The sequence below is a fragment of the Heterocephalus glaber genome, unplaced genomic scaffold (assembly GCF_053883595.1).
Source record: "Heterocephalus glaber isolate CG9 unplaced genomic scaffold, H.glaber_assembly_v1.0 deba00001572, whole genome shotgun sequence".
In the NCBI taxonomy this organism is placed as follows: domain Eukaryota; kingdom Metazoa; phylum Chordata; class Mammalia; order Rodentia; family Bathyergidae; genus Heterocephalus; species Heterocephalus glaber.
In genome coordinates this window covers 20,122,257-20,149,036 of record NW_028258357.1, presented here as the reverse complement: position 1 = coordinate 20,149,036, position 26,780 = coordinate 20,122,257, and the positions used below count along the sequence as shown (strand labels likewise).

The following is a 26,780-nucleotide window of genomic DNA, read 5'->3' as shown; positions in this document are numbered from 1 at the left end:
GGCGACTTTTTGGCAAGTACCGCATCTTCAGCCAGGAGAAGTTGGCCGAGCACAAAAGGGCTTTTGAAGCGGTGAGTGTAAATTCAGACTCCTTTTCTTCCTTCCTTCCTTCCTTTCTTTGCCTTCTCTCTTCTCCTCAGTCTGGAGACGGCTCAGTGGAAATAATAAACACTGCGGCTTGCAGTCCGCATCCCATGAATTACTCAAACATCAAATGTAACTTTAGAAAGAGGCACGCTTTATTCTTTTCTGTAAAGGTTTCCCTATCCATTCTTTATTTACATGTTGTCGTGAGGCTAAATGATGTACAGCTCGGACACACACGCACACACACACACAGACATGCATACACACACAAGGCCATTAAACAAATTAAAAGGGATGCAGATGACTAATACAGTACTCTCGGAATCCTCGATCTGATTTGTCTGAGTTTAATACACAGAAGCAGTGCCTGAGAAGGAGGGGAGGCAAACTGCTCTTTCATAACTGGCACAATTAAATTATGGTGATGAATTCAACTATTCTGTGCTCCTTAAAAGAGTCTTAATATCTGATTACTTGTACAAGAGTCAGTTTTTCAGCAGGGTTTGCCCTGGACAGAGGCAGTTCTATGCTCCGACAGACTTTTCTTTTCCCTTTCTGAGGCTTCTGTCCTATTTCTCAAACTTTGTCTCCAAAAATTACTCTGACAGTTCTAGCTACTGGGTGGGTGTGGGGCCTCCTTGTCTTCAGCCCTCTGGAAGCCAGCAGTCAGAAAAGGTAGTGTAGATGGCAGGAGTTGGTTTTCACTTGGGCAGCTCTGGACAGATTCCTTGAGGTAACTTGTAGTTGAATATTTTGATCTGCTTTAGTACGTGAAGAGCATTCGGCACTTTTCTTTATGGAGGCCCATTTCGCCTCTAGAACATTTGTCACCTCTCTGTGAATTGACTTTTGATTTTGTTCTGTTTTAAGATGAGGTCTGGCTTGTTTTACAGGCTGCTCTCAGATTTGTGATCTTCCTGCTTCAATAGCTGGGATTACGGGCATTTACCACTGTACGGGCTTGTGAGTTGTCATTCTATTAGTAAGCAGAATGTGACCATCTGTTGTGTGCGCTGGTTTAAACCCAAGGGCCTCAGGCATGCTAGGCACATGTTCTACCACTGAGCTACATCCCCAACCCTCTGATAAATCTTTATACAAACATGTCTTCCATTTGGCTTTACTTAAAAAGTCAATGCAGGGGCTGGGATTTAGCTCAGTGGTTCCGCCACCTGCCTCGCAAGCACAAGGTCCCTAGTTTGATCCCCAGTACCTCCTTAAGAAAAAAGTCAATGCAGGCAAGTGCTGCCTTAACAAAAAGAGTACTCCATATAGTCCCAGACACATTCTCACCAACTATAACGATAAACTCAAATGGATTGAGTGCATAGATCAAAAGGTTGGGGACAATATTTTTACTGCTGGCTTCAAATGTAGCCTCCACTGGTCCTCAGCTCCTCTTAGAAAAACAAGTGCACTGTTCCCCTTTGAGTGGGAATCAGAGGGGTAACAGCTCCCGGACTCTTCATTTTCCAATGCACATGGCGGTGGTGGGATCTTATGGCACTTGAGCTCCAAGAGCATTCCATATGACCTCCCCATGTGGTCGCCCAGCTGCACTCGGTTTCAGGGCAGTATGGTTTGCAGGTAAAGAGCCCAGGCTCTAGAACTAGACAGTCTGCCTTTGAATCCTGGTTCTGCCATTACTGGCAGAACTCTGGGCCCTTAGCTGTGTTGTGTACCTCTTTGTGCCTCAGTTTCCTCCTTATAAAATGAAAATACTAATGATAGCACTAAAAGTTGTCAGAAGAGTTAAGAGACGTGTAAAACTGAAGAGCAGGCCTGGAGATGTGACTTGGAGCTTCACTCATTATTGAGTATTCGCCTTGAGCCAGGCACTGTGATAATCCCTTGTATCTCTTATTGTCTTACTTATGCAATAACCCTTAACTTAGGGTTGGTATTGTCTCAGCGAGGGATTAGAAAGGGAATACTTGAGCTTCTTCAGTGAGCTGCTCAGGTAGAATAAGATGAGAGAGACTTGAATGGAGGACCAAACTGGAGAAAAAGCCATAATGTGAAGTGTCGCCTATCTCCGACCTCCTTCCCCTGTCAAAGGAAAGAGTTGCAGAGAGGAAGAGGAAGCACTTATTACATGGAAGGCACTGGGGCAAGAAAAGGAGCAAGCAGAGGAAGTCTGAGGAAAGTTACAAAGAGTCTCTGGTTTCTTTTCTATGAAGGTGTAAGATACAGGAGGGAGGCAGAGTTTATCTTAACACATGTGAGACATGAGCTTTGTATGAAACACACAGCAAGGACTCAGGAGTTCTTTGGACAGAGGCTTGCAGATTGCTCAGCTACTACCAGAAATCATAATTCTATGCCCAGAGTGAAAAGCAGGGTTTTTTTTTTTAATCATGAAGGTGCCCGTATCTGTATTTAGAAAGAAGCACTATTGTACACAAAATAACCAAGTAGGAGATTGGGAGAGCCGGAGTTGAGCTTTTCTACTTGGAAATCGAAACTCCACTTCCTCCTTTACAAAATGAGGGTATTAAACTGGGTAATAACTGATCGATTATATTTCATGATTTTCTGTATAGAGCACATAGACGGCAATAGAGATGAATGCATAGTAATGTTCTGAGACCTTGCAGGAATCACTAAACTCTTTGCTACCTTCATTTCACTCTGTAACCAGAGGACTTGGGCTGGCTTATCTCTAACAGTAGCTCTGGTGGTAATTTCCCCAAAGGATCATTTGATTCCTAGAGAGAAGACACACGTTTGGAAGCCTTGTTTAGTTCAAACTCTATCTGCGGATTTCCATTATTGGGCAATGCAAAATAATACACTCATGAAGGCTATGGGGTGTGAATTTTAATTATTAACTCATAGGGCACAAGTTTAAAAGAGACATTTCCTGAAAATCAGGTTGTAGGCACAAAGTAGGCTGATGTTAGCTTTAGAATTGGATAATTACAACATGTTCTTTTGGAGAAAATTCCCGGAAAAGAATCCAACGCTGGAAAAATTTTGTAGAAATCTCTGAGAATGTCCAATAAAATCTGTTAGGAAATAAAATGTCAACACAGGACTTTGGGTTTGCCTCATAACCCTGTAGTGAAATATCTCACCTCAATTTAGGGCAGACTCAGGCACCATGTCTTTTGCTTCTTGGAGCCCCTGTTTCAGCTTCCTTAGGTACAGAGGAAATGTTAAACATTACATATGGTGTTGTGAAGAATAAATGGATACGTTGGTGACTAAAAAGGTAAGCAGACCATAAAATGGAGCTCTACAATACAGTATAGCTATCACCATCATTGGTGACTTTACAGCCAGACTTCTCAGTGCTATTTGTTACTTCTACTAAGAGAAATCCCAACTTCCCTCATTTTTATCATTTCTATTCCCGTCTTCTATTTTTTTTTCTTGTTTTTTTTTTCTTTTTTTTGGTACCAGGAATCGAACTTGGGTCCTTGCGGTTGCGCAGCAGGTGACGAAACCACTGAGCTAAATCCCCGGCCCCTGCCTTCTATTTTTTCTTGCTGTCACACACTGGGGAATCTATGGCACTGGAGAGACCTATTTTATTCACTAATTTCAGTAGCTTCTGGACGTCCTTTTATTGTGAGCATCCCACTTGTACTGTTCTGGCTGCCTTGATGTCCTGAATTGATTGAAAACATTTCCCTTTCATGGTCGTTTTGACTTTGGAGCAGAGCCAGAAGTTGCACAATGCCAGATCTGATGAATAAGGTGGATGAGGACACAACGTCAGGTTTTCAGGAACCTGCCTATTTATTAGATGGCACTCAGCAGCAGCATTCACTGTATTTTTTAAATCACACCTCATAAAGACACTTATGAAAGAAGACCCCCAGAACTGCTTCAGAAAGTGGCAAGAATGATGGGATAAGTATGTACAAAGCAAGGGAGAATATTCTGAGGAGAATTAATGACAATGCGTCTTTTTATTGTAATAAATTTTTTAGAAATTTAAACATTCACTGTATATTTTATTCACTCTTCACAGAAAGAAAAACACAGTGAAAAGAGTATTGGATAAAAAGATAGGGATGTGGCTTCTTATCTTGCTGGGCAACCTTAAGAAGATAATTTTTCTTCTCTGTATTGAAGGGGCTGGACCAGACGATTTCCGTAAGGTCTAAAATATCTTGTTACCTCAACCAGAGTGTTAGTTATATTAATGCAAGAAGCAGATATATCTTTGTATTCTCCATACTTCACAAGGTGTTAGAATATATTGAATTTAGTTGAGTACACTGGATATGAACTGAATAGAAAGGGGGTGGGCGAGGGCAAAGAGGACAGGGCACAGCGCAGGGAGAGCCTTGTCGGGGAGCGTGGAGAGCCCTGAGTTCTCCAGAGACAGACAGCCAAGAGAATTTCGAGCAAGACAATGGCACGACCTGACTTTCCCTTAACAAAGAATCATGGACTACTATGTAGAGAAGAGGCACTAAGTGTGTGGAGGAGAAAAAGATTGAACTGGCGAATGAGGAAGGTAAAAGGTTGATGGGAGCTTGCACTAAGGTATTAGGGAAATTGTGTGAAGTGGTAACATTTTGAAAAGATTCATAAAAGTCCAGACTGATGTTGAGCCACTAAATGAATGATGGAGAAGCAAGCTTTTGAAGAGGAGCAAAATGTCAGTTTTCAGAGGCTGCATGTGAGCGTAGACATCCAAGTGAACACACTGATATGCAATCAAGAATTGGCAGCATGTAAGTGTATTTTATGTCATTGTACATGGGCATAAGTGTGGGCTTTTGAGAGTGGAAAGCCATTTCAGCATGAAGAGAATGAACGTGATGGTGTGCAGGTGGTCATAAACTTTAATGTCTTTGTCTGAAGATGTCTGTGCTATGTAAGTACCATGGGTCCTATTCCTCCAAATTCCCGCAACTCAGAGTATATTTCCATCCTAATATCCCAGTATTCTGCATTAGCAAATATATTAATGGACATGAGTTACCTGCCAATTTATTTTGTCTCTTTTACTAGACCAGAATTTAATTCAGTATAACAGGATGTGAGCCTATTATCGTGCAGGGTGTTACACTAAGTAAATAAACGAGTATTCAGCTCGTTTTATGTTCCCTGAGAGCTAAAGGATTTACAGGGAAGAAAGGCTTACAAAAGCAGCCCAAAGAGAAGTGTGAGCCTGAAAATATTAATGTGAATATCAGTGAATGGAAAATGCTGGTATGCTATGTAAATTTCTTCAGGACAATGTCTTCTTGTATTGGTCCTCTTCTATGCCTAGGGAGGAGTTATGCAAGCAATGCCCTCTTCAGTGGTAACTAAAAGAATGGACTCCTTCCTTCCATCCATCCAGCCAGCTAGCCAGCCAGCCAGCCATCTGGCATCTGTTTGCTCAGAACCCACCATGAAAATCTTAGGCACTGGGTCAGGTGCAGGAAATCCAAACATGATCTGGTCATTGGCCTTGGTTTCAAGGAGCTGCTGTCCAGAGGCAGAGAGAGTTGTATATAAGTGTATAATTTCCATGAAATGAGAGGTGGGAGTCTAGAAGCATATACAAAGCTGTGGTATCACGGAGCAAGAAGTAACTACTGAAGCCTTCCTAAAACTCAAGCCAGTTTACATGGGGTTGTACAGAGACAGGAGCTGGACTGTAACACCTGGAGTGACAGTCTCTCTTGGAGAACCTGCTTTTTTTATGGTCGGCACCAAACATTAATGTTCACTGTCTGGACTGCTTTTGTGAAGAGAAATGACATGTTAGATTTCACTGGTCTTTCTTTGCAGATCTGAGCAGTGCATAGGCCCGGGCATGTGAGGATTGCTGGGATGTGACATGGTAGGAAATGCATGGACTTTGGTGTCCAATAAATCTAGTTGAGAGCCCTTCACACCGTGGTTTATCAGTGACTCATCCACAACAGGGACGAGTTGATCTCGTTCCCCTTGGAAGAAGCCTCTTCCCTCAAAGGAGAATAACCACTGTACAAGATGCCTTTTTTTTTTTTTTTTAGATGCTGTTTTGAGAATGACCACATTCAGTTCTCCCCATGAGCCTCTGAACGAGGCAGAGTCACAACCCCAGTTTTACAGAGGAGACAACTGGCTTGAGGCACTCGAGTAACTTGTCCCCAGTCACACAGCTCTTCGTGGGGACCTGGGAAGCACGCTAAGGCCACCTTCCTCAACTGTGCTGACTGACTTTCTGGGTCGGTGATGTGAAAAACAATTCTGGAAAACAGCTAGCTGGGTGCCGGAAGCATGGAAGTGCTGCTCTCTGCAGTGTGTGTGATTAATTAGGCCAGATACTGATTTGACAGGTTGTAGACTGAACAAAGGCACGATGCCCAGCTCCGATTTACCGGGCTGTTCCCGTCTGAGCCCATAGCCTTTATGGCCAGCTCAGGAGCAAGGGTGAGCCTCCGGCTCACAATTCAAGACCCTTGGTGTTTAGGGGGTAATAAAGCCCACAGGAAGCGGAGGTGTTTTTGCTCCGTGAAGGCCCATTCCTAACCCAGAAATAGCGGGCTGCCTGATTCCTTCCCCTGGTTGCACATCACACTTCAATCTGCCCTTGATTGGGTGTAGATGAAGCACCCTTTCCGTGGAGCAGGATCAATTTAACCAATTTGTCTGACTTCGATGCTGCTGAGATCAGTGCCTGGAAGCCCAGGATTGGCAAAGGGCTAGCCTCTTGATGCAATTCTGTATTCAATTAAACCACTCCTTGTTTGATTAGCAAAATTTCCCTTAGTTGCTTGATGCTTATGTGAGCAAAAGGGACTTCTGATGTTGGACAATGAATATTAAATGGTGCAACCAGGCCCCCAAAATAAATAAATAAACGAATGACTCCTGGGGGAGAAATAGGATTTTTCTTCCTTCAGTAGCAATGGATTTCAAATATAATTTACTGTTTCTATCTGGCGAAAGGGCCTCTCTCCCCATGAACCCGTGGGATGCTGCGAGGAGTGCCATGTCTTCCCAGAAAGCCAGGCCTCAAATTAACTCGTTCAGATGCTAAGCAGAGGAGCAGCCGCGCTGGTGGGAAGAGCAATTACTTTCCCCTGTTGCCTGCAGGCTGGCTCCTTTGGCTCCTCGCTTGTGTGCCAAGCCTTGGCTGGGTCTGGAAGAGTGGCTCAGTCTGGGGGTGGGAGTGGGGCTCTGAGTTTCTGTTTCAGCCAAATTGGGGATACAAAGGCCAGGAGCCTGGTGGGATTCTTGAAGAGTCAGGCTGTGCAAACTGTCTGTGGAGGTGGGCAGGCCGAGTCGGAGAGGAAAGCTGCAAAAGCGGCCTTCGATCGGCCCACCTCTTGGGTGTCTGGGTGCACTCACAAGTGCTTGTGGACTCCTGCACCTCGGCGGGACCTCCGAGCCTCGCAGTGGTGCCTGAAGGAGCCTTAGCATGCGAGGCTGTCTCAGTGGTGGCTTCAGCTCCCAGCCTTGCAGAAACCAGTCCCTGGGGATCTGTGGGGCCGAGCACTCTGCACGTATCTTCAGTGTGTCTGGAGCTCCAGGTAGAGGTGGACGGGGATGGGGTGGTGGAGTGGTCTCCTCCACACTGTCACTGTCACTTGCTGATGGCCCAAAATGTGCTGCCTCTTTACTGGGTGTGGCTGAGGCCATTTTACTCCAGAGGGACACAGGACAGAGGTACACAGACACCCCAGATCTCCCCATTTTAGAAGGAGGAGAATCAATCTTGCCGCATGTATAGAGCAGAGCCAAAGCCGCGAAGAGCAATAAACCTACCAGCTGCTCGGGGCCTTGGAAGGGACTGGAGGACGGGTCGGGTGGGGGTGATGGTGGAGGCTTTTTTAATTCTTCCCCTCAACCTGTGGGAACCCATTCTATACAGACGACCTCACAAAGGGAAGGTGAGAGGGGAAGATATATTGCTGTAGAATGAAACTCAGTGGTCAGTTTTCCAAAGAATACACCATTCTTTTGGGAGAATCAAAATAAAACTCAAGCTATTTATGCTTATTGAGTACCTCAAGTTTTTACAAACACGTTGTCTATGTGTACAGAGTCTTTGTTACCATGCCAGACCAGGTATTTGGCCAGGTGGCATAATTTTGCCAGGGAGAATTTAATTGTGTTCAATATTTTAAAAAATTTTTTTCTGAGAATTTGGCAAAATGAAATGTTGAGTGTTTCCAGTAGCGTCATTTATGGCTGTCCTTGACACAGTCCTCTGCTTCCAACCTGTTTGCTAAAGAATACAAGTTCCAAAATATCAGCACAGTATGTGTGGTAAGGATAAGTAGGAGAAATTCTGTGCGGTGTGAAGCCACATAGGCTTCCTTCCTATATGCGTTCTTTGAAACATTGCTATGGCACTGTCTGTGATAACCTTCAGGACAGAGATACCGTAAGGAAGAGCTGAAAAATGGGGAGGGCTTTCTGGATGAGCAGTGGGCAGAGCCCAAATTGGCTAGGACATGATTTGGGACCTGCTAAGGTGAGTCTAGTTCGCCAGACAGCCTTGCAATGTTTAATTATATGGCGGCACTGAGATTCCTCTTCCAGTTTGGGATTCAGAGTTAAACAGTGGAGATGCCCCACAAGACTGGAAGAACCCTGAGAGTTACAATCCATTCAGGAGCAAGAGTGGTGGAGCCCACTCCACCCCAGAAAGGGATGGTGGCACAAATAGGCAGTGTGATTGTGCTAAATGCTATATTCAGCATTTCGTACGAGTTGTCTAATTCAGTCTGGATTTGCCTACCAAGGGTTGCTACTGCTTCTGTCACCTTAAAGCTGAGCACACTGAAATTAAGCAGTGCTCAGTGTAACCATGTAGTGTGGGGTGAGACTAGGGTTCAGATAAATCCAACGGTGTTTCGGGAACAAAGTGAGGCAATTTGACTTTTAGCCACCACACTGTGTTGACACATCTAGATACCCTGTCTCTCTGAGGGTCACAGTCTGGTGGAGTCCCTGAACTTCACTGCACCATTGGATGGAAATCATCAGAGGTATGAAGATTGGCTTGATAAGAGTCTAACCACCTTTGGGAGGTGCAGGCTGGGACTCATTAAGGTTTGGGTTGCTTGAGTATGGAGTAGCTACTCAGCAAGAGGTCTCATGGGCGAATGAGGAAAGTTTCTGTTGGTAATAGTCTTGATGGCTCTTCTCTGAGAAATCCCTCTTGTACCTTGCACATGGTGACCTCAAGTCCCAATACTGGTTTGTTTGTTTGTTTATTTATTTATTATTTTCTTACAGAAAAAATTGTATTTAAGAACAATGAGGGATTGGTCTATTCCATTGGGTAACACTTTTTTGAGGCTTCCCCAACAACCACTAGAATAACAAGGCATCTTTCTAGGTAAGAAAGGTCAGGGATTGACTAGCACTGCATTTCTCATAATAATTCTACATATTTCTTAACATTTGTTGGAATTATTCCATTTTACTTTGTTGTAGAATCTCAGGAATTTCTGATATTAAGTCAGAGTTTGGGAAGGACCAAAGATTGCTTTTATTTACCACTTTCAGATTACTTTTTTTTTTCTCACTGAACTAACTCTGACAAGGGAAGCTCAATGCTTATTATCAGTCACACTTGGAAAACCCTAAGCATCTAATACCATATCAGACACCATGAGCTAAACAGCCCGATTGAATCATGCCCTGCAGTTTGATGTCAGGTGGCCTCATCCCAGAGAAATACTTCTAGATTAGCCAACCTGGTTTGTAACAAGGAATTGGTGGTCTCAGTGTCAGTCTTACTCAGCTGGTGAACAGTACTTCTTCAGCTAATCCAACTGAAGACTCGCTTTGAATGAGGCATTTAAGCATACACAGACTAAAATTTAGGAGTCCTAGCCTTCAAGGAGGGATATCACCCACGTGCACATACACACACTCATGGGATACAGTGGAGGGAACTATCACAGCAGGTGGACAGATGGGACAACAGAAAATATGAGCCTCAGTAGAGAGAGGAGACTGAAAAAATGGTAAGTGGAGTTTATTGTAGAAAGCAGATTCCATTTCAGATGACTCAATCCAAGTGAACTGGTGGTCTGGGAGTAGCTAAGATAGATTCAGACCAGCTCTCAAGTGGTCTTGAGGGTACTACACCCCCAAACCCATTACTGATGAGAATGGAAGCTTTTTGAGGACAGAAAAGATCTCTCTCTCTCTCTCTCTGGCTTTCTCTCCTTCCTTCCTTCTTTCCTTCCTTCTAGGTACTGGAGATTGAACCCAGGGGACACTGAGCTACATCCCCAGCTCTTTGTACTTTTTGAAAATGCTGAGACAGGGTCTGCTAAGTTGCCTAGGTGGCCCTTGTGATCCTCCTCTGCCTCCTGAGTGGTTGGGATCACGGGCTTGTGAAACTTCACCTGGGTGTGGGAAAGATTTCTGATTTACTATCGTCACCTTGGCGTCCAGCCTGTCTGGGATACAGTAAGTGTCCAGCAGAGTTTTGATGGGGAATGAAACCTAAGTCATCCTGGGCATTAAACTTGCATCCTTGAGCTCCAGGGAAGTGGGGTGACCTTGATGGAGAGCAGTTAAAGGGAAGAAGAGTGAGAAGAATTTGTCCATAAAGCAATCCTATGAACCTAATCATGAGTCTAATCTTTGTTTATTTTTTTTTCTGAAAAATCCGAGATGTAGAATTTTACTCCCTCATTTTGTAAGGACACAAACAGAATATACTCATCTCTCATGGAGAGGGTTTCAAAGTCCTGCAAAGGATTCCACATGACCGTCAAGTGGGATCTATGCCCCCGTTTCAGATCTTGACTCAATATTCTTTTTTCTCAGAAATTAGCAAATGGGACAGTATTATCCACTCTCCTGACTAATGTCTCATTATTTTATTTACTGTTCTTGATGAAAAAATTCAGCTTTAGGATAGCTACACTGGTGATCCAGTTTTTAATTTTTATGAAACCAAAGCAAAACTTGAAACACCAATGTATTATCAGAGTGTTGAAAGAGGAAAAATTATGTCCACAGACTATGGATTCTCTAAGAATTGGAAATGGACACACATGGCTTTCAGTCCCTGGACAGTAGATGGGATTCAGCAGATAAACTGTCTTCATGCCATGTTTCAGCAAAGGGGCATTGTCCGGGAAAAGCCATATGGGCAAGGGGCCATGGTCCAAAAAGAAAATGCTTGGAAATGTAACAAATCTGACTCAGTCTATGTGGCCTGCTATAAATTCATTAAGATCTCTGGGCCTTAGTTTCTCCTTCTGCAAAAGAGAAAAGCAGAACTTAGTTCAGTGGATGGTGGAAGATTAGAGATACCACATGTTACACTGAGACTCACAGCAGAGGTTCAAAATCCCTAGCTGTTGTTTTTGTGTGTGTGTGTGTTTTGTTTTTTTTTTTGGTATGGGGGATCGAACTTGGGACCTTGCCCCTGTGAGGCAGGCAGCAGAACACTGAGCTAAATCCCTGGCCTCCTAGCTCCTGTTTTTATGACTGACATCCATGCCACCAGCCTACAGAGACTTTCTCCTTGTTTCTTTAAGTCCTTCCTGGAACATAATAGAGTGGAAATTAAGATGAAAATCCATAATCAATCAAATATTTTTTAGTAACAGTTTTATAAAAGTTTAATCTCTAAATTTCCATACGATTTGACATGCACAATAATTTTATATAAGTCACTTATGGACAAGGATTGGAACAAATGTCTTTTAAAATTTTGACTCCACATCAGAGTGCACAATAAAACAGAAATACACAGCTCAGTGGGGTTTTTCAACTAGATGCTGATCTTGCTGTGGGCCTGATGCTGGGAAAGGGAGACATTAAACACCTGGGGGCCTGTCTGTCCCTTCAGTCCCTTTCTAGTGCCCCTCTGTGTTGTGACCTGAGAAATAGCATCATGGATTGATTGGCTCGGATTTTATGCTTATGGAAATAAATAAGTATGATTTTGTGGCTAGGTTAGACAAGTTATGACTTTAAGTGTCTAAAGAAATGATTGTGTCCTGGCCACTACATGTTCAAACTGACCTGGAAAACATACATTTTTGCAGATCTGACCAAAGCCTTGGTTTATTAGTAGATAGATCATTTAAATTAGGATCATGACACTGCTTAAGAGATTTATTGCTGTTAATAATTACCATTAATGATTAACACTAACAAATTATGAATGAATATTAATAATTAAACCATAATTTGCTGGTGATAAGAAGTAAATATAAGTAGTAGAAGATTGCAAAGGGATAATTTTTTTCAAAGTATATGTGCATATATATATATATATATTACATGATGATCTAAATAAAGTGACTTTTTAAATTTTTAAAAATTAGTACAGAAAAAGACACACTGTCAAAAACAATGAGATGTGTTCAAACTTAGGGGAGTATTTCGAATATTTTGATTAATGGCAGTGTATCTTTTATTGCAATGGTTTTAAAACATTTCCCATATATTTTGATCACCTCTTGTTGATTAAACATTTATGGCAATTTCTACCAAACAGAAACATGATGCTGTGTCCTTATCCATCTTATTATTCACTGGATCTGGAACCATGAGATTTCTGGCTCTTCTTCAAAGTCAAAATGACCATGGAAAGTAAATATTTTGAGTCAATTCAGGATGTCAGTGCAGCCATGCCAGCACAACTAAACACTCATGAAAAAGGACTTGCAGAACTGCCTCAGAAAGTGTGGCCAAAGAAAGGGGGAGAATTTTGAGGGATATCACTGGCAATGTGTCTTTTATGGCAATAAAAGTTTTTAAACATTCACCATAGTTTTTGATCACACCTCATATGTATGTGTGAGTGTATATGTGTGTGACTAATCAGCAGATAGTCTTAATCAACCCTACAGAAATGCTATTAATGAGCAATCCAGGCATCCCCTGTGTTTATGGGGAGAGGGAGAGGGCACCTGCCAGAGGAGGAGCTGCCCTTTCTTTTGCTAGGCAACCCACAATCCTTTGCTCACAAAATCAGCTCACCATTGTGAGAGACCACCCTGTTAATTATGTCCAAAGCAGGCTGTGAGCAGTGCAGGGTGAAAAGAGTGAACCCCTCAATTGGCTTGTTTAAAGAAATGAGTCTGGCCGAAACCTATGTGATTCATAGGAGCATTGTAGACAGCACACAGGTAAGTACCAACCCCTGCCAATGGCCACAGCAGAGGCTAGGGAAATGGCCCATGGAGCTGTTGGGCTTGATATGAGATAACACAGCAGCTAAGGTCAGAGTGACTCTTACCCAAATTCTGTTCCCAGAATTAAAACCTTCTTAACTGAAAAGAGGTTAATTGTTAGCCACAACCTATATCTTGTCTGTTCTGTTCCTAACACAAGAGTGCTTTGTCTCTTCTTTTATAAGTCTTGCCTGCATTAGCAACTTATTCCTAACAACCACACGTAGCCCCCTTACCCCAATTTAACGGATGATTGTGTAACCAATAAATATAAGTGGTTCTGGCTGTTCAAGGTCTTTGCTGCTTGCTCAGCACTGACCATCCCAGTTCCCTGTTTCTTTCTTTCTTTTTTTTTTTGGTACCGGGGATCGAACTTGCACTTGTGCAGCAGGCGGCGAAACCACTGAGCTAAATCCCCGGCCCCTCCCTGTTTCTTTTTAATTCTGTCTCTAAGTCTTTCTTCTTGCCTTGTGTTGTAGCATTGAGTAGGAGATCAGGAACCTCTGCAGGGGTCCCTGATACACCATGGGAGCAACTTGAGCAGCCTTGGTAATCAGAGCCCTTATAATTCATAAGAAAGATATAGTAGAGGACAAAAATCAACAAATTTGTGACTAGGCTTTACCTTTCACCACTGAACAACCACAAAAAAAAGTGACATTCCCTACAGTTTAAGGTTCCATGTTAGATGGACATGCTTGCCACCTATCCCCAAATCCACTTGATCTCATGTGGTTTCTCCATGAAGTACTTTGGTTTGGCCATGGCCCTGGCAGAAATAAAACTTTTGGTAAGAGAATAACATAAGGGATAATTGCTTGAACTACGGTAGGGTGATGATAATAAAGAACAGAGACTCATATGTTCAGACATACGTGTTTCCAGAAGAATTTCTAACCCCATGCAATTTTCTACAGTGGACTGGAGAGAGATTTATATTGATTTAGGATAATGAAGAGAGAAATATGGAAGTTTTCAGCTTTGTATACCACTTTACTGTCAAAAATACGAGATGAGGCATTTTTTTTCAAGCAGTACTGGTGTGTGGGTAGTGATTTCTATTCCAGACATATGAAATTTAAAGTACAACTCCAAACTAAGAGATAGTTTCAAATATATAATCATAATTCAACTCATTTTTAAGTGGAAAGTTGTTTTTAGCCCAGCAAATTCATGGCAAACAATCATTTCTCTGTTTTATCTGAACATGTTATTGTTTTCTGGGAAAAAATTATTTTCTTCCTTTTTTCATATAAAAATAAGTCATTCTTGATATAGAACCTTTGGAAAATATGCATTTAAAGAGGAAGAAAGAAAGCATCTACCTTCCTACATGTCACATAATTGCTATTATTATTTTGGTATATTTACCCCCATTTAATATTCTATCATAAGTATCTTCCATGTTACTGATATTTCAACTTTAAATTTGAATTTCTTTGACTACTAATTAAACTCAAATATTTTTCATATGTTCTTCATTTCTGCAAATAATTTTCAATCCAATTAAAAACTGGGCTGGGTTCTATCACTCAGAGGTAACCCACATAGGTTACCTCTTTCTGCTCTAAACCTCAGGCTGTGGATAAGTACCTGAACTGCCCACAAAGTGTCGAGTATTTTATTTTTGCTTGTTTACCTTTAATTTTTACCGAGGTACACCATTCCTACAGAACAGTGTACATATTATGATTACACAGCTTGATGAATTGCTGCAAATTAAATCGAGCTCAGCTTGACAGCCAAGCACATGATTAAGAACTAGAATATCACCAGTACTCCAGAAAATCTTCCCCTAATTTCACAAGCCATTACAATCCCTTATCCTCGCAGAGGTAGCCACCATCTTGATAACTATCAGCAGCATTTCATCTTGCTTATTTTACTATAAATGGACTCATACAGTTTGAAGACAGGGTCTGGCTTTTTTTTAATCAACATTATTTTTTCTGAGATTTATTTATATTCTTCTATGTCCATATAGATTGTTCATTCTTGAGGCAGTATAGTATTCCACTGTATGAATATACAATTTACTGACCCAGTCTGCTATTGATGGAGATTTTGGAAGTTTCCAGCTTTTGGCTACTGGGAATGGCGGTGCTATGAAATATTCTAGGACTTGTTTTCTAGTGACTACATGGTTGAGTTTCTGTTGGGCACACATCTAGGAACAGAACTGCTGGGCCATGGTCTATGCGAGGGTAATATATACTCAAATATTTTAGATATTTCCAGTTTTCCAAGTGGTTGTAACAATTTACTATGTTGTTATTACTGTATTAGAGTTCAGTTGCTGTATGACCTTATTAATACTTGTGCCTTTTCTTTTTCCATTGTAATCATTCTAGTTTGTGTGCAAAAGTTTTAATATGAATTCCTCTGGTGACAAATGAATATGAGCTTTTCACAGGTTTATTGTCCATGGAATATGTTCTTTGATAGGGAATTTTTTCAAGTTTTAGTTCATTTTTTGATTGAGATAACTGCTTTTGATTGTTGATTTATAAATGCTCTTTATTTGTTTCTTATATGAATTCTTTGCTGGATGTATGCACTCCCACCCAGTTACCTTTTAATGGTCATACTCAAGTCTCTTGAAAATTTTTAGTTATACCTTGATTTAATGATGTTTATCTTTTACACCTGCTTCATGTTTTATGTTTTAAAATGATTTTTGCTATACTGAAGAGAGGAAAATTTTCTCCTGTATTTTTTCTCTAAACATCTTTTTTTTGTTTTTGTTTTATCCTCTACAATTAAATCTGCAATCCATATTGAATTTAATTTTGTATCTAGGGTAAGGTAGATTTAAGACAATTTTTTTCTGTGATGATATTCAATTGACACATTTACCATTAACTGAAAACAATTTTCTCCCTACCTAACTGATGTATAATAATAATTTTTCTTTGTTTCTCTTGGATTTTTACAGTTCCTTGTGAATTTTAGAATAATTTAAAAAATTTATCTAATAAAGTAAAAATTGGTGGAACCTATCATGGGTCTGGATTTGGTGTATAGATTAATTTGTAAGAACTCCTTACCTTTACAATAGTAAGTCCATCTATTATCATAATATTCCTCCTACTTAGATCTCCTTTAATTTCTTTCATCAATATTTTGTAGCTTTCAGTGTTAATATCTGTCATTACATTTTTCATTTGTGTTTGATTATTTTGGTAGTTATAAATATTTTACATTTTTAAATTTTCTACTTTGTATTTTTTACTAGCCACAAAATTGTCTGTCACAGAATTAAGATTCATTTTGATTATGAGTTCACCTAAATTAGCACAGAGACTAGCTTTTTATAAAAACTAACTTTTAAAATGATTTATCCAGTCACTGTTTTAAAAACACTTCAGCTTCCCAAATATGTATTCTTAACAGAAATATAGCAACTCTGATCTTTCTTCCATGTAGCCATGTTTGTTTTTGTCTATTTATAAGATTTTTGAAGGGAAGCACATTATTTTATATTTATGTCTCCAGTGCCTGATGTAGTCCAGGTACCCATTAATGTCTATTAAGCAATTAACTAAGAAAAAATCCCAAAGTGTCTTAGTGACAGAGATGTATTAAGTAAAGTCATTATCTTAAAATCTGGTTTTAAATATTCATCTCCCAAGATTTGCTTTTATATATTCCTTAATTTGGTCTAACTTGAAAAATTTAATGTATGTACAAAAATAATCCATTCTATAAGAAAAGACACTTGATAAAAGAAGACTGACCCATGTATTCAAACTGTATGAGTCCATTTATAGAAAAATAGGCAAAACGAATTGCTGCTGATGCTTTCTTGATCTATGCAAGATAAAATAGATACTTTTATTAATATTAAACTTAAAAATGCTCTCCACTAAAGAAACTGAGTGAAGAGAAATTGAAATCTTAATTTCACGGCTAGGTTAGTTCTTGGACATTTTTTCTGAAGACAGAGAGTCACACCTATATTTCTTTATATTAACAATGGTCATTGTTTGTCCAAAATGCAAATTTACCTGGGCATCCTGCATTTTAAGTTGCTAAATGGACAACTCTAAATATATTATTTTTAGTGGTGGAATCTTTTAAGACAACCTAATTACACAATGTTCTGGGAAGCACTACTTTTTCCCTCAAATTTAGGATGAAAATTTCAGTTGTATTACTTACAGAAAGCTAATTCTTCTAGGCAAGGGCATCCCTTTGAAAGTCAGGGAAAGGATGATTCAATTTAAGCACTATCTTTGAAAATTGGCTTTCTGCAGTTAGCCCTCAAAATGAATTTTGGGAGACAAATAAACATTTAGGTAGCAAGTGGTTAGGTATTTGAACTACCTGACAAAAGGAACTTGACTTTTAGGGTAAATACGAATGATGAAGTCCCAAGTAGGCCAACTCTACAGCTTTGCAATCTTAATACAAATTTGTAATGAGAAACGCTATGGCATGCAAATTCTTTCTTGAATAATAATGAACTAATGAATAATAATTATCTGGATGCATAGATGTCTCAGGGAGCTTGTTCTAGAGTTTCCTTAACTCTGTCTTTAAGAGGGCAAAATAGAGCGTGATTTTTTTTTCTAACGAATCAATCTGTGATTGAGTTTCTCCCATGGAAAGTGACACTTTAACCTCCTCTACTTACATTACAGAGACAATGAAAGACATGCTGATAATATGTAAATAATGCTGATTTATTTCTCAGGTATTCCCATATACCTCTTTTTATTAAGGTGAGCATATTACTACTGATAGCTACTAGCAAATCCAAGTAGCTAGGATAAGTCTCATTTAGCATCTTTTCACTCCATGCTTTATAGACCCCAAGAACAATATTTAGAAATGAAAGGAGAATTTTAAATAAACCTTCATGATGCAAATCTAAGCATCAAAAGAAAAGGTACCCTCCTTATTGACACTTTTCAAAATTGCTTTAATATTTCAAAAAAGGATGATAAATTAAGAAATAATTTGGAGAACAAAGAACAAATAAAGTGGGATTTGCAGAGAATTTTCAACTAAGTATTTCTGTTAGTATGAGCCAAAAATAAGACCATAACAAATTAGGGTTATAAATTAGACCTTTTAAAACATAATTAGACTGACTTGAGTGGCTAGGATTAAATTAAAAGATACTTTGGACTGAGATTGGAAGCAATGAAGTAAAAAAGCTTAACTCTTGATAGAGTTATGGAGTGATAAATACAGTTACAGTCTTTATTAATTAGCAAGGCCCTTATATTTTAAGAACCTAAAATAATTGGGCTTGAAACACACCTACACATAAGCCTAACTATGCCCCTGGTACCCTGCCGTGAGGATCCAGTTCCATAAATCTATATTGTTTGCTTTTATTGAATGAAGCTAATTCATTTTTCCATCTGTGTTGTTAGCGTCAATGATAGAAAAGGACGTGATTCTACCATCTGTGCTTGTCCTTTTAAAATTTAATGATTCTCTTTTGTATGACTAATAAAAACAGGGAGGGGATGCTATCAACATTTATTTCTCTCATTGTTCCCCGGGAGCTTTGTCCCATGGTTCTTACTTTAAGTTAAACCACAAAATTGTTCCGGCTATTCTAGCTGCTGGTCCGTGAGTCCTGAGTAAACAGACCATCTCTACAACCTTTTCCTGCATTTGATTTTGCGGGGCATGTTGCTCTGTCTTGTAATGGTTGAACAAGGTTTTTCAAAGCCCAAAAAGAAAAGGGAGCCAGGGACCTAAACACGATAACATGTACTGTACCAACATTCCTGGTGGACACCAGCCTCGCACAACTGCTGCTTTACAGAGCGTACTTTGTAGTAGCTACTGTTGTGCTCCGCAGAAAAGGGAAGGAGCAAGCAGCGTAGGCCAGGGGGTTGCATTCAATTCTGAGACACAAAGACAACGGGCAGAAAAAAAAGGAGAAAGTTGCATTAGAACTGAAAAAAAGAAAACATTTAACCTCTGCATTGGGCCATAGCCATAGATTTCTGTATAGAAAATGATTCATTCACTGCAAAGGCCCCAATTTTAATTTGCTGTAATGAAAGTTCTTCATTTTACAAAGTGTCTTTCATCATTTGACTTGAAAGTTCTTAGTAGCCATCTGAATTGAAAATAATTGTTAAGAAAAATGAAAGCTGGAAGCAGAAGGCAGGGAAAGAGAAGTAGACCAAACTGTCTTTTTCCTTTGAGGTTTAATTTTGTCAACAGCACAGGGCAGCATCAGTGCCTGGTTTCCTGCATGCTTTCTGGGCTTTCTTATTTGCAGAAACTACTCGGAAGGCGAAATTTCAATGGAAAGTGTACAAAATTCATCCTGAGTCACTTTAGGTGGTACATCTTATGGATCCATAGGGCCGCCCTCAGAAATTTGCTCTGCAAGGCAAGCTGCCCTTCTAGAAATAGGGCCTGGGCCACTTGGCTTGCTGCCAGATCCACTGTGCCTACAACTGGGCCAGTCTGAAGGGTATTTAGGCTGAGGTATTGTGGGTGCCTTAGTGCGCTTTCTAGGACTGCCCATGTGCTACAGTAAAATAAAAATGGAGCAAAGATCTAAACATTAAAACAAAAACACTTAAATTGCTAGACGATAAGATAGGTGAAACTCTTGACGTCATACTTGTGGGCAAAGACTTTCTGAACAGAGCCCCAACTGCACGAGAAATAATATTGAGAGTCAGCAAATGAGATTCTCTCCAATTAAAAAGCTTCTGTGCAGCAAAGGAAACAACCAAGAGTGAAGACACAACCTGCAGAATGAAAAAGAACATTGCCAGCTACACTTCAGACTGAGGATTAATATCTAGAAAATATAAAGAACTCAAAAAATTAGACCCCTCCAATAAAAACCCTATCAAAATGGGGATCTGAAATGAGCAGACCCTTCTCAGAGGAAATATAGATAGCTCATATGTACATGAAGAAATGTTCAACATCGCTGGCCTTTGGAGAAATGCAAATTAAAGCTACACTGAGATTGCGTCTTACTCCAGAAAGAATGGCCTTTCTCAAGAAGTCAAATAATAACAAATGCCACCAAGGCTGGAGGAAAAAGGAACCCTTCCATACTGTTGGTAGAAATGTAAACTAGGACAGCCACTATGAATATCAATGTGGAGATTCCTCAGAAAACTCACACTAGAAATTTCATTGGACCCAGCTTTTCCCCTACTGGTTATTCCCCCAAAAGAGCTAACGGAATATTATAGTGATCCACACATGCCCATGTTTGCAGCAGCACAATTCACAACAGCTAAATCTTGGAGGCAGCCTGTATGTCCATCAGCAGATGAATGGATAAAGAAAACGTGGTATTTACACACAGTGAAGTACTACTGTTCCATAGCGCAGGATGAACTTGAGTCATCTGTAGAAAAATGGATGGACCTTGAGATCATAATGTTAAGTCAAATAAATCAGACACACAAGCTTAAATATTGCATGCTTTCTCTTATATGAGAACCCCAAAGTATAAATAAAGAGTAAAATAGAAGATAGATAAAAGGAAACAGGGAGATAGATGGACTGCAAATGGGAAGGTGACAGGGAGATGAAAGGAAGGGAAGGTAATACATCAAGAAGCTAGGATATGTGATGTGCAGGCCCCAAATACCCACAGTGAAAATAGTATTTTATACTACAAACGTGTGCTAATAAATAAATTAACACTTTAAAAGTGCATGAAATTCTCATCTTCTACCATGGACCAAGGAGGCTCAGGGTCTCCTGCTGTCTCACAGTAAATGGTGACTGTAATTGGTGGCAACTGTTCAGAAAAAAAAGCCTCACCCTCCGTCATGTAAATAAAGAATTTTTTTAAATCAACCCTCTTCTCTGTCTCATAATCGTATAAAGATGCTCCTGACTGTGTAAAGGGGTTTTTTCCCCCTGAACTCTTACAACTTACACACTTTCTGGAATACCATGTGACATTGGTCTTTCCTAAGTTTTATTTATACTAATCTATATATTCTCAATGTAAAATAACCCTGTAAATTTCTTTTTATGCTTTAACTACACATGTAAGACGTAAAATGGAAACAATCAGGAGCTAGGGGTCTGGCTCAGGGGTAGTGGCAGCTTAGCAAGTGCAAGGCCCTGGGTCCAATTTGTGGTGCCACCACAAAAGGAAAAATAAGAGAGAGAGAGAACACACATAAAAACTTAAAATTCATTCATAATTCCACTACTTGAAGTCACTATTAGCATTTTGTGCAATTCCCTCAGATTATTTTTTTCTCTTTCCATCTCTGTATTTATTAATCCACATAAACAGCATTTTTAAAAATTAGGTTACTATGCTTCATATATTCTTGTAATTGGTTTTGTTGTTGTTGTTTTATAACACACCATAAATATCTAAAAATGTTATTTTCCCATAACATATTTCAGCGACCATAAAGTGTTTCATCGTGTGGTTGTACCATAGTGTAATCAGCCAATTCCTCCTTTTCTGAATATTTTTGTGGTTTTGAATTTTTCACAATTATATACAACATTGTTATAAAGTTGCATAAAGATGTGTGTAACAACATCTTTGGGTTCTTACTACGGTTTTCTTTAGGAAGATTTCCTAGAAAAGGAATTACTAGGTCAGAGGATGTGGACATTTTAAGGTTTTTGTTGCCCAGTGTTAAATTTCCCTTCGTGTGGTTCCACATTGATTTATTCTCCTACCAATAATGTGTGAGTGAGTACCTGGTTTGCTACAATGTCGGCACCACTGGTTTTTGTTTTATTTTTATACTTGTCAAGTTCATAGACAGAAACATAATTCAGACCCGGACTTTGGAAAGCCACCCAGGTGCTCCTTGAGGGTACAGGAAGCCGTTGTTGAAACTGTGAGCATTTCTTGCTTTTCTCTTAGGGCTCTCTGAGACTGGTGAAGCATTCACATCTTATGGATCAGCACTAGAAAGTCAGAACTCTAAGAAACGACCTTTGTGGAGTAATAATGGGAAAGTTATTTTATTGTATCAAAGATAATAACCATGACTAGAATTAACAGAGTTTAATTGTGAATTTTTTGGAATTTTTAAAATGAGCATATAGGAATGCCTTTTTTGGTTTTTGGCTTGGGCTGTCGAATAGCCGATACTAACCTTCATTGGATCTTGATTGCTTTTCCGGATGCTTTTCTGCTTTTCTCAGTTATGAGAAGAAATGGCGTCCACTGAAAAGAGCCCAGTCCCAACCCATCCCCAGACAGCTGGGGATAGTCACGTGATTTGGCCTTGGCCAATCAGATTCACTGCCCTGGGGTTTTCGAATCTTCCAGGAATGGTTATCAGTCAAAGCATACAGTTTAGCCCTGCACAGTGCCCATGGCTCCTTCTAAGTTTGCTCTTCCCAAGTAGTCTCAACACCCTTCTGAAAAAATTCCCTTCACTTAAATTGTCTAAGTCAGAATTCCAACTACATGCAAATAATGTGATTTTGAAAAGAATTTGCAAATGCTAAGTAACTGTTTATTATATCACCCTCTTAAGACGTTTCTTTTCAGCATCATGGGAAGTGTGTGTTAAAAATCCATTTTGGGAGCCTTTCCCAATGCTGTGACGTGATGCCAGAAAGCAGATACCAGCATCTAGCAGCCTGGCCCATTGCAACACCAGGATGTTGTACTCTCTGCCTCGATGGCATCTCATTTTTCATAAGGGAATCACCTTAAGTTCTTTCAGTGTGGCCAAAGGGTGAGAAAGTAGTGGGGACTTTCCTCCGTCTTGCTAAGGTCACTGCAAATAACCACAAATCTCTGGAGAGATACGGGCTTCAGAATCACAGCCAAGATTACCTACAAATTCTCTCTTTTATTTTGTTCTATCCTCTTCTCCTTCTAGTCTTCCTCTAATTTCTTGATTTCTGTTAACACGATGAAAGCATTTCAAGCCAAACTGCAAAAATTATACACCCAAGATTGTTTAGCTGGGATTCCCCCCTTAAGTGTTCACCTCCCAAACTTGTATTTTCTTTCTGACTTGGAGTACAATATTAAGGATGGATATAGCAGTGATTGAGTTCTTTTTTCATTACCACATGTTTGTAGTGCATGCTCACAGTCCTTGTGTGGAGTTGGTACATGTACACAATGCCTCAGAATCCCTTTTTCATTTCCTTCCCCTCGCCTCCTTCACTTCCTTTCCATCTCCTGATCCCCTTCTCATCTGAGAAAGATCTGTCTCCCTACTTATTGTTGTGTGTCTTTTATTTTGTTCCTCATCTATAATTTGAGTTTCTCATATAAGAAAAAGCACATGATACTGAAGCTTGAGTGTTGAGTTTATTTCATTTATCATATGGTCTCAAGGTGTAACCATTTTGCTACAAATGATTCAGGTTTATCCTTCTTTATGAGGGTTATTAAACAGTTATATTTGTGAAGCATCATGGTATATGCTCTTTGTATTATCACATTGGATCCTCACAATAACCCTTCAATAATAATAAAAGTGGTAATGATTACAGCAGGAGTAGTATGCTATCATCTGCATTTTATAAGTGGGAAAGCTGAAAGAAGAGACACAGAAACCTAGCTCAGTGTACACAACAGTGGAATTATCAGTCTGTGTCTTGTCGGTCTGTGTTTCATGGATAATAACAACAGAAAATTTCCCCAAACACTTAAGTGACTTCATCAGATTCTTCAAAGCTCTTTTCTCTATTAGAGAAAGACTTTGTGGACACTATTTGGAACTGCAGGCTTTGGAGGTACTTTTTATGAAAGGTGAAGTTACTTTCAATTCCTTTTATATAAATCAGTTAAGATTTTGAAAGCCTGTATTGAATCTTCGGAAATAACCTGGCATTTGGGTGGGAGGAGGTGTCTGCTTCTCAACCTAGAGTAGTTTTCCCAGGTCCCTGGATCTGATCGCTAACTTTTGTCTTAGGTTCCTGGACCCCACTGATTCCATAGGACTGGGATGTGAACTTGGCAAGGAGAAAGTGACAAAGGCTAGTAATGCCACTGATGAAAACCAGCAGTCCGAGATGTTGGACTCCTCTAGGTCCTCTGGATTATTTTGCTATTGTAAGTTGCATCCACTTCTACTTAGTAGTTTTCCAATTCTACATGCCCCAAACCAGCTACTCAACTCCCAGTGTCTCCTTTCGTGGGGTCAGGATGTGGACCACACCCTTGCTGGCTTGGGAAAGAGGACATCCCCATGTCTGCTATTGGGTAGAGGAGAGGCAAAAGTTGCTCAATACTTTCACATTTTCTCTCTCTTTTTTTGTTCCTGGGGTGAAACTTGCAGACAATACTCTTCCCCTGTCAAATTCCATCTGAAGTGTGCTGCTCACAGGCAGAGATTTTTGTGCCAACCCAAGCCTCCACCCCTGCTGCCTTCCGAGTGCTCATATTCTGAGTGTGAGGCTTCATTGGGATGCAGTTTTGTGTATTAAATGGAATCACAGATGTTTGTTTTCATTTGAAATTCAATGCCTTGTGCTTAAAATTTTAGCAGACTAAGTGGATTTGGTATAACTATTAGTTGTTACTGAAAGAGATATTTGGTGTACATATTGCATTAGATGTAAAAAGCCCTGAACATGGAGATTAAACTTTTTCTACACACAGACAAATGTACCAAAGGTTTTAGGTTTATATTAACCGTACCTGCTGTTCCTTGCATTTCCTTTTCCTTTCTGATATCTCCAATCACTGAGATAAAACTGTTATTTCATAGTTTGTTTCAATGCTTTTATAAATAAATGTGTGTCCTCTCCCTCCACTTGTACACAAAAGTCTTAAATGTGCAGCCAGTCCTTCAATGAAAAATAAATCTTCCAAACTTAGATACTAAGATCTGGTGATGGTGTTCAAGAAAAATAAGACACATACAATTACCTTGAGTACAATGAAATTTGACAAAAAGTATTCCAAATTACCACCCTGAAATAGCTTAGGTTTTTAAATGTTTTTTTTGTTTTGTTTTGAAGGATTGTCTTCCAGGAGAAGAGTTTGTGAGCTGGGAGAAGAAAATAAGAATTCATATTGTTTATCTTAGTCTATTCATGAAGAAATGATGTAAAAATCTACCTTGTACAAATTTTATACCAAATTAAGACTTTTGCTAATCTCATTAATTTTAGCTTCCTAAAAACAACAGCAATAAAGACATAACATCAATAAAATATCAACACTAGTCACTCAAATTTGGTGATCAAAATTTAATCCATTTCTTTCATTTCAACTTTTTAACTACATTACTTGGAAACAATGTCCTGGGAATGGAAAATTTAAATTAAAAGAATGCTTAATTAGAAAAAAATCTAAGGTTTAAAAAAAACTTTTTTTCAGTGTTCATTGTATTTTGATTTTTGAAGTCACAATGTTTATTGGTCTCCTTCTAACATTTTATTATGGAAATTTTCAAAAGACAGAAAAATCAAAAGAATTACATGTGCCTACCATGTACTAACCTCTATATTCCATAAATTAACTTATCTATAGTTATTTTATTGCAAATTAATCCTTTTATTGACCCTCCTACCCAGCTATCAGTTTTTGTGCATTTCGAAGTCAGTTCTGTGAGTCACTGGCAAAGTTTATAAGCAGCTCCATGAGAAAGCTCAGAAGTCTACCAGGCGCACACAAGGCCCAGGCTGTGTTAAAATCATCCCAGCTCTGGACCTTCTCACCCTGCGATGAAGGTGCTGCTGGAAGACAGGACAAAGTGCCTTCTGCAGGTCTCCAAGATTGGAGACTCAAGCAGGGCTTGTATTTAGCCTCTGAAGCCCACAGCAGTTTGTCACTGGGTGCACATGTCTGTGTGGAGCGCATACATTATGTGGCCCTTGTGTGTGCATCGCATCGGGGACCTCTGTGACCTACAATTCAACATGGGGTTTGTCACCAAGCCTCTTTAGACTGTCAGCATTTTTTAAAGTTTGTTTTGTTCCCTATGCTAATAAAGCTTGTCTCTGCTTCAATCAAAGCATATTATCGCTCCTTGTTTTTCTCCTGCAAGCAAGGCAGCAATCTGTTCTGCTTATGCCTCCTCATCCTCGAGCCCCCATCCCTGTGCCCCTAGATTTTCGAGATTGTTGACTATTATGTAACAGATGGCCCAGCAGACCTCCGACTCTTTGCGGTGTTGGCCAGCTTGGCTCCAAAAAATAGCAGCAGTGAGTGAGTATTCCCAGGCATGGGACGCTCATGAATTTTAACTCCTCTACAACAAAGGAATTCAAAGGGGGTAAGAGCCAATCTATCAGGAGCCGAGGCAATTAAACGACGTAGGTTGGCATCCTGCAGCAGAGGATTCCCTTCCCGGGTTCAGAATATTTAGACTAGATTAGATCAGCCTGGCTGCCATTCATCTCCGCCGCGAGCACAGTATCAAAACAATGAACTGACTCCAAGACAGAAGGCGCTGGGATTTTAGCTTCTCATGACAAAATGTTTGTATTGTTGTGTGAGAACACAGTGAGAAAGAGACAGAGGAGCCAGGCAGATGGGGATGATCCCACCTCGCTTTCCCAAGCACAGCTACCGGGACAACCAGGAAGTCGCTGCCTTTCCTGGTCTGGATTCTCCACCCAACGTCCTGGGTGTATTTTACCCACCTGGAGGCTGGGCTTAGCAGTCAGGTGCTTCATGCTTTGGTGATT

General features: G+C 40.0%; 1 long non-coding RNA gene across 2 annotated transcripts; it reads left to right on the top strand.

Annotated features, from left to right (window-relative positions):
• Nucleotides 1-26,173, top strand: LOC147823614 (uncharacterized). Of its 2 annotated transcripts, none has more exons than XR_015443576.1 (3): nucleotides 1-71; nucleotides 24,056-24,195; nucleotides 25,107-26,173. It is a non-coding gene; the product is annotated as an uncharacterized LOC147823614 (long non-coding RNA). The 2 variants fall into 2 exon arrangements; XR_015443575.1 differs by lacking the exon at nucleotides 1-71 and adding an exon at nucleotides 2,791-3,301.
• Nucleotides 26,174-26,780: the final 607 nt, after the last annotated feature.